This window comes from Chenopodium album, chromosome 22, assembly GCF_948465745.1.
Source record: "Chenopodium album chromosome 22, dcCheAlbu1.1, whole genome shotgun sequence".
NCBI lineage: Eukaryota > Viridiplantae > Streptophyta > Magnoliopsida > Caryophyllales > Amaranthaceae > Chenopodium > Chenopodium album.
The window spans coordinates 21,030,455-21,041,527 of record NC_137855.1 but is presented as its reverse complement, the minus strand read 5'-3'; the positions used below and the strand labels follow the sequence as shown (position 1 = coordinate 21,041,527).

The window sequence follows — 11,073 nt, the reverse complement described above, 5'->3', positions numbered from 1 at the left end:
CAATGATCACCCTAATTGAGAGGAGACAATATAGTGGGGCAAAGAACGAGAGCCCATTGAACCATCTTAAGGAGTTTGAAAAATATTGCAACACGATCAAGGTTAATGGAGTGTCTCAAGAATTCATCCGCCTTAAGTTGTTCCCTTTCTCCCTCATAGGAAGGTCTTTGGAATGGCTAGACAAAGAGGTGAAGCCCAATTCATTGAGAACTTGGGATGATGTCACCAAAGCTTTCTTGTTCCGTTTCTATCCTCAAAAGAAAACGGCGGAGGCAAGAGCTTTGATTCAAGGGTTCAAGCAAAAGCCAAATGAAAGTCTCTATGAAGCATGGGAAAGATTTAAGGATTATCAAAGGGAGTGTCCACACCATGGGATTCCTACCTATCAAATCATACATATCTTTTATGGTGGGTTGAGTTCTCATGGGAGAGCAAGTTTGGATGCCGGAGCCGGAGGCCCAGTCATGAACAAAACGAAAGAAGAAGTGGTTGATGCAATTGATGAAGTAGCTCGTCATTATATGAATTGGCAAGAAGTGGAGAGAGAACCAACAAGCAAGGGTTACTCGATCGAACAACTTAGTGCCATCAATGATTTGACTACTTTGATTGCGGACTTAGGGAAAGAAGTTATGTCTCTCAAAGAAAAGCTTGAGAAGCCCCCTTCCCAAGCTCCAATTCTTCCCTCCCAAATTAAGGGGAGAGGTACATCTTCTCACTCTAACTCCAATCTTTCTTCTTGTTGCATGATTGTGGAATGTTGGCCATGTGAATTGTGTGGAATGAATGATCATAATGCTTCTATGTGCCCAAATGTTCCTTGTAGTGAATGTGATGGAAGTGAAATGGAACATGTGAATTATGTCAATAATCATGATTGTGAACCTAGAATTGATGTTCAAAGGAATGTTGGAAATAGGAATTATCATATGAATCATGATGATTATAACCAAAATGGAGGATGTAGAAATCATGGATACCAAGGGATTCATGGTAACTATAACCATCATGGTTGTAATGGTCATGGTCATGGCTATAGACATGGGGATCATAATCAAGGTTATGATAACCATGGTCAACAAAGGAGCCAAAATGAAACTAGGGGTAATTGGAATAATCAAACCAGGGGATATTTTCAAGCAAGTTTTCAAGATGGTTCCCCAATTGATTTAGTTCCAAATGCTCAAAGTTCAAATGATAATTCCCATGATCAATCATTTTCTTCTAGGGAATTTTTGGAAAGTGTCATTGAGAAACAAGCCAAAACTTTGGAAATGTGTATGGTTTTGAATGAAGAGAAGTTTAATTACATGTTGGCTTATAACAAGGATTTGAGTGAAAAACTTTCTCAATTGACTAGTGTATTCAAGGAATATGCAAACTCTTCTTCTTTGACTCCACCTAGCCTAGATTCTAGGAACCCTATGGATGCCATTATTACTAGAAGTGGTAAGGTCCTTGAGGGAGGTGTGCCTAAGAAGAGTGTTGCTAATGAGAGAACTAGTAAGAATTCCATTGAAGTTGAAGGTGGTGAATGTCCCTTGAGCGAAAATGTTGATGAGGAACAAGTAGAGAAGGTGATAGAGAAAGAGAAAGAGGTTTGCAAACCAAGGCTTCCCTATCCCCAAAGATATAATAGATATAAGTTGGATGAGCAATTTGGGAAATTTGTAGAGATGCTTAAGCAACTTCATTTAACTCTTCCTTTCACCGATGTTGTTGAACAAATGCCAAACTATGCTAAGTTCCTTAAGGAGATTTTGAGTGGAAAAAGGACTTGTGATGTGGTGGAGACCATTAGCCTTACCGAGCATTGTAGTGCAATCATCATGAACAAGATGCCTCCTAAGTTGAAGGATCTCGGAAATTTTTCCATCCCTTGTGCCATCAACAAGACCCAAATTGATAATGCCTTATGTGACTTAGGAGCTAGTGTTAGCCTTATACCATATTCGGTTTATCAAAGATTAGGTCTAGGAGAATTTCTACCTTCAAAGATTACTTTGCAATTAGCCGATAGGTCGATCAAGATTCCTAAGGGAAAGGTAGAAGATGTGCCTTTAAGGGTAGGGAAATTTGTTATCCCGGTTGATTTTGTAGTGTTGGATATGGATGAAGATGCTACAATACCTATCATCTTAGGTAGACCTTTCCTTGCTACATCGGGGGCTATGATAGATGTTAAAAGTGCAAAGATTTCTCTTAAGATTGGAGAGGAAGTAGTTGAATTTGACTTGAATGAAGGAATGAAATATCCCTCTTCTTCTTTAGAAAATTGCATGAGAGTTGAAGTGCTTGATAATATTGTGAATTCCATGCATGAGCACTTGCTCACATCTAATGATCCTATTGAGTGTGTCTTGTTGAATAAGGAAAAGATATGTATCCCAACCAAGGAAGAGCAATTGTATGAAGATTTGCTTAATGGAGGCAATATAGGGAGTGAAGAAGAAACTTGTATGGGGATATCAAGTCAAGATGCTTTGCAAGTGGCCTCAACCAAAGAAGGTAAAGGTGTTCCCATGGTAGAGCTAAAACCTCTACCATCACACCTTAGGTATGAATTCTTAGGCCCTAATTCTACATATCCCGTTATTGTTAGTGCATCCTTGAGTGAGAGCCAAGCTCAAGTGTTATGTGGTGTTTTGAGAAAGCACCAAGGTGCTTTGGGATACACAATTGATGATCTTAAAGGCATAAGCCCCGCCTTGTGTACACACCACATAACACTTGAGGAAGGCACCCTACCTTCTATTGAACGACAAAGGAAACTACATCCCCAAATGGGAGAAGTAGTCAAGAAAGAGATCACCAAGCTTTTGGATGCGGGAATCATATTCCCCATCTCAAGCTCAAGGTGGGTCTCCCCCGTGCATGTTGTTCCTAAAAAGGGGGGTATGACCGTAGTTGAGAATGAGAAAGGTGAGCTCATTCCAACTAGAACGGTCACCGGTTGGAGGATGTGTATAGACTATAGACGTCTAAACACGTCAACCAAAAAGGATCACTTCCCTCTCCCTTTTATTGACCAAATGCTTGAAAGGTTGACTAGGCACAAATTCTATTGCTTCCTTGATGGATATTCGGGATTCTTTCAAATTCCTATTCATCCCGAGGATCAAGAAAAGACAACCTTCACATGCCCTATGGTACTTTTGCATATAGAAGAATGCCCTTTGGATTGTGTAATGCTCCGGCGACCTTTCAAAGGTGTATGATGAGCATTTTTGGGGACATGCTTGATGTAACACCCCCAAATCTCCCTCTACGGAAATACTAGTATAATACGTATAATTATACCGTAGAGATAGACTTGGGCGTGTTACCGCCGCGTGATTACGCAAGGCTACTCAGACTTACTAACTAAAACCAATACTTTGCAGCGGAAACTCAACTTTCTTTTATTAATACTTATGAAAATAGTAACATTGTTATGAGTACTCTAAATAAACACAAGACCAACATTCCTAAACTAGGTGAAGCAAATCCCGGGACTCCCATATGCTCATTCATGACTCCACCTGAAAATAGTCAACACTGCTTACCATTACGGTAAACAGGGCGAACCAAAACAAATAGGAAATACGGATTAGCAAAATATGCTATGTACGATAAGTGCAAGATAATGTAAACTCAATTTATTCGCAAACATGCTTTAAAACCAATTTCCAATAAATAATCCAATAATTCCAAAACTCAAGATTCAAAACCAATTCCAATGATTCAACATTCAAAATAATTGATAAACCAATTCCTTTAAAATCCAATTCCTTTTTGAACCAATTTCTTTAAATCCAATTCCTCACCCAAGTGTGCACACCCCCCAAGCTAGTCTCCTTATATTACAAGGCTATTCTTGAGGAAAGACTAGGTCATACAAAGTCCATAGTCTTATCAATAAACCAAATCCGCATAGTGGGATTACCAACATGCTTATAAAGCATTAATAATAATATTTCAATGGTTCAATAATAAATCCTTTTAATATCCAATAATTCCAATATAATTCAAACTCCTTCCACATGCTTTCAAAATCAAAACCTTTTAAATAAATACTTGAGAATAAAATCTCATATTAATACTTTTCAAAATCAATAACTCTTCCTTGAAAACCTTTTATTTAATTCAACAAACCTTTTAAAATCAAATCTTTTATTTAAACACGATAAGTAATTCAAACCATTCAAAACATGATTCAAAAATCAATCATTCAAAATACTTTTATCAATACATCCAAACATAATTTATTTCAAAATCATAATTCAAATCAATTTAATTCAATCACCAATCAAATCATATAAAACATGTTATTCAATCCAATCACTTTCAAAGGTATCTAGCCACCTAACGTACCTTGATCCTTGCTTAGCAAACACACCAAAAGAACCTCAAGAATCTTGATAGAACACACCCTACAAATAAATATATAACCTTAATCAATATAAGGTTAACAAATAATTAAAAACCCCCAGTACATGAACCTTTTAATTAATTTCTCATAAACATCATTAAAATATGATTTTATATAATTAAAAATACTCATAATAATTTTATATTAATCTCCCATAATAATAATAACAATAATTGAATAAAAGAAGAGAAGAAGAAAAGATAAGAAACCAAGGAAAAGAGAAGAATTGGAATTTCGTAGGAAATAATAGGCAGAACTTGCAGAGGCTATAAGTCCTTCGATATAACTCCGAATTGGGTGATTCTTGAGCCTAACCTCAAGGATTTTTTGAGAGGAACACTCTTCTGTGAAACGTCACTACCCCAAAAACTGACCATAAGTGCCCGAAAATTGGCTTCAAAGATGAACGGGATGATTTGTGTAAAATTGAGGAGAAGAAAAGAAGAGAATTGGTGTGAAGAATGTGAGAGGTATGAAGGGGTATTTATAGGCTAGTATGAGCATGAATTATGGTAGGAAAATGTAGGAAAAATTATGGTAATTAGGGTTTAAGAGATAACTTGGAGAAGTGAATAAAGAATTAAGGAAAGTTTGGATATTAAGGTGATTGTGTATACTTGAATATGGAAGGTATGTATGTCATGAAAAATAATAAGGAAATTAGAATTACTTCGGGAATAATCAAGAGGAACAAAAGGCAAGAGAATATGATGATTGGATACTAAAAAGATGGAGAATTAGAATTAAGGGAAATAGGAGATTCCCTTACTAGTATTTAGGTAGATTTTGCTCGGTTTAAGGAATAAAAATAATTGTGTAAATAATATAGAATAATTAAATAAATAATTAATTAATTAAAATACCAATTATTCACCAATAATTAACTAAGAAAATCATATTTTCTATACATAGAAAATCCAAATTTCCTAGCTAAATAAATGGGAATTTTCGGCCATAATAATTAATTTATAAAATATTATTTTTCTTAAATTAAAATATCCGAAATATGTAAATAATTCGGTTTTTAAAATAAGATAAATGGATAATAAATCTTATCCAAAATAATGATTAGTTTTCAAAATGCTTTTGGCGCCAAAATTCAAATATTATTTTGGCTCCAAATAATAAATTTACTAAAATACCCTTTTTATAAAATAATCCTTAATTAATTAGGAAAATACGTATGAAAATACGGGGTATTACACTTGAAGAGGAAATCGAATTCTTCATGGATGATTTTTCCGTGGGAGGTGTTTCATTTGAGGATTGCCTCAAAAATCTTGAAAAATGCCTTGAGAGATGTGAAAAGGTCAATTTGGTGCTTAATTGGGAAAAATGCCACTTCATGGTGGAAGAAGGGATTGTTCTAGGCCATAAAATTTCCAATAAAGGCATTGAAGTTGACAAGGCTAAGATTGAGGTGATAGAGAAGTTGCCCCCCCGGTCAATGTGAAAGGGGTAAGATCGTTTTTGGGTCATGCCGGATTTTATAGAAGGTTTATCAAAGACTTTTCTCTCATTGCTAAGCCCTTAAATGATCTTCTCCAAAAAGATGTTGATTTTGTCTTTAATGATGCTTGTTTGGAAGCTTTTAATAGATTGAAGAAAGCTTTGACTTCTACTTCTATTGTCCAAGCCCCTAGATGGGATTTGCCATTTGAGCTCATGTGTGATGCAAGTGATACGGCCATAGGAGGTGTGTTGGGTCAAAGAATCGACAAAAAGCTCCATGTCATCTATTATATGTCAAAGACTCTCAATGGTGCTCAAAGAAATTACACAACAACGGAAAAGGAATTCTTGGCTATTGTTCATTCTTTTGAGAAATTCCGTTGTTATTTGTTGGGGTCTAAGACTATAGTTTTCACCGATCATGCGGCTTTGAAGTATCTTTTTGGAAAAAAGGAATCCAAACCGAGGTTGATTCGTTGGGTCCTTGAGCTTCAATCTTTTGATCTTGAGATCCGGGATAAAAAAGGTGCGGAAAATGTTGTTGCGGATCATTTGTCTAGACTTGAGGATTTTCAAGTTCAAGATGATGGGTCTCCTACAGAGGACCGGATGTTGGATGATTCATTATATGTTATCAATGTGAAGGAGCTCCCTTGGTTTGCCAATTTGGTGAATTTTCTTGCTTGTGGGGAGTTCCCTCCGACCTTTTCCAACAATCAAAGGAGGAAGCTCAAGAGAGAAGCTAGGCACTATGTTTGGGATGAACCAATCTTGTACAAAAGAGGTGTGGATGGATTGTTGCGCCGGTGTGTGCCAAATGAGGAAATACCAAATGTTTTGAAGATGTGCCACTCGGACCCTAGTGGCGGTCATATGGGTGTTTCAAGAACGGCCTCTAAGGTGCTTCAATGTGGATTATGGTGGCCTAACCTCTTCAAGAATGCTTGGGAGTATGTCAAAATTTGTGATCAATGCCAAAGGACCGGGAATATTTCGAGGAGGAATGAGATGCCCCAACAACCAATACTTGAATTGGAAATATTTGATGTTTGGGGTATAGATTTTATGGGTCCTTTTCCATCTTCTTATGGGAATCAATATATTCTTGTTGCCGTTGATTATGTGTCAAAGTGGGTGGAAGCCATTGCTTCTCCCACTAATGACCATAAAGTGGTGATGAAATTGTTCAAAAAGATAATATTCCCTAGGTTTGGCATCCCCAAAGCAGTTATAAGTGATAATGGCTCCCATTTTGTGCACTATGCTTTCCGGAAGATGTTGAAGAAGCATGGAGTGAACCAAAGATTTGGTCTTCCTTATCATCCTCAAACCAATGGGCAAGTTGAGGTATCTAATCATCAAATTAAGTTGATTCTTGAGAAGACGGTTGCAAGGAGTAGGAAAGATTGGGCAAATAAGCTTGATGATGCCTTGTGGGCATATAGAACGGCTTTCAAAACTCCTATTGGTACCACTCCTTATCACTTGGTTTATGGAAAGTCTTGTCACCTTCCGGTTGAGCTTGAGCACCGCACTCATTGGGCTATTAAAAAGATCAATTTTGATTTGGCTAGTGCGGGTGAGCAACGTTGGTTAGACCTTCATGAGTTAGAAGAGCTTCGGTTGGATGCATATGATTGTGCTAGCTTGTATAAAGCTAGAACTAAAGAGGTGCATGATAAGCTCATTGAGAAGAAAGAGTTTGTTCCGGGGGATAAGGTGCTTCTTTTCAATTCCAAAATGAGGCTTTTTCCCGGAAAATTGATGTCTCGTTGGACCGGCCCTTTTGTTGTTCAAGAGGTGTTCTCAAATGGCTCTATAGAAATTTCTCCTTTGGATTTTTCGAGAACTTTTAAGGTCAACGGACATAGACTTAAGCGGTATTATGATGGAGTGTTTATGGGGGTCATTCATGACATGACTCTCTATGATCCGCCTTGAAAGAGGTGGAGGATGTCTAGCTTAAGACTCTAAATTAAGCGCTTCACGGGAGGCAACCCGTGTTTTCTAACTTTTTCTTCCTTTTTCTTTTGGTTTTTCTTTGTGTTTTGATGGTGTTTTTTGTGATCTAATTTTGTTGTGTTTGATGTTGTAGGATGGTTTGAGTTGATTTCCAACAATTTTGATGCCAATTTTGAGGTAAACTTGTCCCAATTCTTAAGTTGGAAGAGTGGGTAAGTATGGAGAATGGTGAATACTTATGTTTATTTTCATGATTTTCATATTTTTCATTCTCCAATATGAAGTGTAGCTACTGCCTATATGGTTCCCCATGACCATCATAGGGGTGTGCGCACATGATGAGGGAGGAAGAAACTCGGAAATTATCCCCAGTTTTTGTGCGCCCGCTTATCAGTAATGTGCGGCCGCACACGAGCTCTGTGCGGGCGCACATCTCTCTTATGCGGCCGCACCTTGCTGGGTATACGAGGGCTAGTTTTCCCTCCTCTTTTAAGCCCGATTTTCCTTCTCTCCCTCTCTCCTACTTCATTCTACTTCCTTCTTAGGTCTATTGTGGTTGCTCATAGTTATCCTCCATTTTCATCATATTATTTTTCATCTTTCCTCATCAAATTCTCCATAATTCTCACTAATTTTGCTACCCAAGTCTTCATTCTACATCTTTAAAGGTAATTTTCTCACTCCTAGTTTGAAAATTTTGGGTACTTTTTAATTGAAACTTGTTGGTATGATTGTTGGAGATGTTTATGTGTAGTAGTGTTTTTCTTGCTTAAATCTTGTGATTTTCTATCAATTGAGAGTATAATTGCATGTTTTATGTGATAAAGTTTCAATTTTCATACCTCATGAGAATTTGAGCATGACTAGTACTACCCTCACACTCCCCACCATTACTACCACTTGTTTTTATGTTGATGACTATGGAAATGTTGATGTTGGTTTTGTGAAATTTAATTATGATGATGATATTACTTGAGCATTTATGAATTTTGGCATGAATCTTGTTGGATTTTCATATGTTTAGTTTTAGGGTATTTTGTTGATGTTGATGGTGATAATGGAGAAAGTGGTTGTTGGTAGTATGGTATATAGTTGCTTTTCTTAATTGTGATTTGGGGTAATATTTGTGTCAATTGTGATGTCTTGATTATGCATTATTCACCTCTATTGAATTTTTGCTTAACTCATGTAATATTGTGCACTTTATTTTTCCCCATACTCATGATTAATTTTTGGCACACTATTCCTATTTTTGAAACCATTTTCTTCGTGCATTATTTTGTAGATGGGTGGTTCAAGACAAGCTAAGCGCACCAAGGTTACAAATTCAAGGAAAACTATTGATCCACCTTCCACCATCAAAGAAACTTATGGCATCAAGTTCACGGTTCAAGAGCATTGGGACCGATTCGAGAGTCTTTCATCAAGGAAATTGTATTCTACAAGATTCTATGATCGTGACACCACTACTCTTCTAGGGATCGACGATGATGTATGGATGTTAGCTCGGAATTTTGGCCTTGAGCAATTCATTGACCTTAGTGCTCCCACCTATGCAAGGCTCACTTATGAATTTCTATCATCGCTCGATGTGCAAAAGGATGGCAATGACAATGAATGTCCAACACTATCTTTCCAAGTATTCAATGAAGATTATTCTATTCCCCTTTCATTCCTAAACAAGATGTTCAATTTTCCGGAACCTATCGACGGCATGCCTTTGATTTATCCGGCCTATGAAGCTCTTCATCGCAACCATAGGTATGATGAGAATGATTGGTGGGATGATATTTCTATTGAAGACGCTTATTGTGCTCAATCTTCCAAATCGGCCTCTATAGTCCATGGAGCGATGCGCTATTTTAGCCGCATACTTACTTATGCATTTTTCTCCAAGGAATCTCTTGGAGCCATATCTCAAGAACAATTAAGTTGGCTATGGTTGGCTAATCGATATAGGGATGATATGGTGGAGGTGATCGATTTTGCAAGGCACTTGCTCGACCGTTTCATCGACATTCGGGACTGCTTCTTTCTCTCGGGAAGCATACAAATAGGGGGTATGATTACCATCATCGTGCTATCGCTTAACAAAAAGTATGCATCCATGATTGGGGATCTTAAGGAGATTAAGGACCCTAGAGAGAAGTCTTCATCTTGTTTGTTGGGCACATTTGCCTTGATCAACCAAAAGTTCATTGAGCGCACTATCATGGACGATTTGTTTATTTGGAAAGTGTCTAGGACTACCGATTGGTGCCTTATTCCCTACGAAGGGTCGATGGTGAGAGACACAAATTCATCCTACCCTTGGAAGCCGCCCAAGAGAGATATTCCGAGTTCTTTTCGTCGGGTTTCCATGCCTTCTTCGGGTAATGCTCATCCAAGGTCTAAGGCCTCTTCATCTAAGGGAGGTATCCCTCGTACTTCTTCTCCTACTCCTCTTTCTCCTTCATCCCCTCCCTTGTATGATTTATCTAGCTTGCATGACAAAATTGATGCCCTTACTTTTGCCTTGTCTTCTTCTTCTTCTATGGGGAATGCTTGTTTTGAGGGTAGCTATGATTATCATGCTAGGAGGGTGTATGACTATCATGTTTCTAGGGGGGATATTGAGCCTTATGTGAATTACCCATACCTCCCGGTCCAAGAGGGCCCTATCCCACAGTGGGAGCCTTTTGACAAGGCGGTGGGGCCCCGTCTTTGCTATCCCTATTGGGAGGGCCCACATATGGCGCATAGTGCCATTCGTGGGACCTCTAGAGGGGATTATGATTACAGGAGGCCGGGAGGGTGTGACTGGACTTATGATCCAGCAAACCCTGCTCCTTTCCCTTCCCCTGAGACTGAGGGGAGGTGGGGTCGTTCAGGGCCCCCTGTCTTGGATGATTGGTCTGAATATTTTGCTGCTGATGCCCTTCGGAGGTTCGGTAGGGCTAAAGGGAAGGAGGTTGTTTCATTGGGTGGGGGGAGTACTAGTTCTACCATCTACTTTAGTGCCGAGTGAGCCATGTTGGCTACCCCTCTCCGTATGCATGTTTTATGATTATGTTTCATGTTTGCCTTATGGTTGGGTTTAGCTTGGGGGAGGGGTAGCTCATTTCTAGCTTGGGGGAGTTGGTTTAGGTTGGTTGTGGTTTGCATGGTTCTCCTCCTTGTTAGTGGTTCATTTCGCATTTTCCTTCTTCGCCTCTATGTCCTTTGTCTGCTCTGATGTCTCTGTGATGTTTTATCTGCTGTTTCTTTGA

General features: G+C 38.3%; 1 non-coding gene across 1 annotated transcript; it reads right to left on the bottom strand.

Moving 5' to 3' along the window:
* Positions 1 to 270: 270 nt before the first annotated feature.
* On the bottom strand, positions 271 to 376 carry LOC145606525 (small nucleolar RNA R71). The gene has a single exon (XR_014105384.1). It is a non-coding gene; the product is annotated as a small nucleolar RNA R71 (small nucleolar RNA).
* Between the last annotated feature and the right edge of the window lie 10,697 nt (positions 377 to 11,073).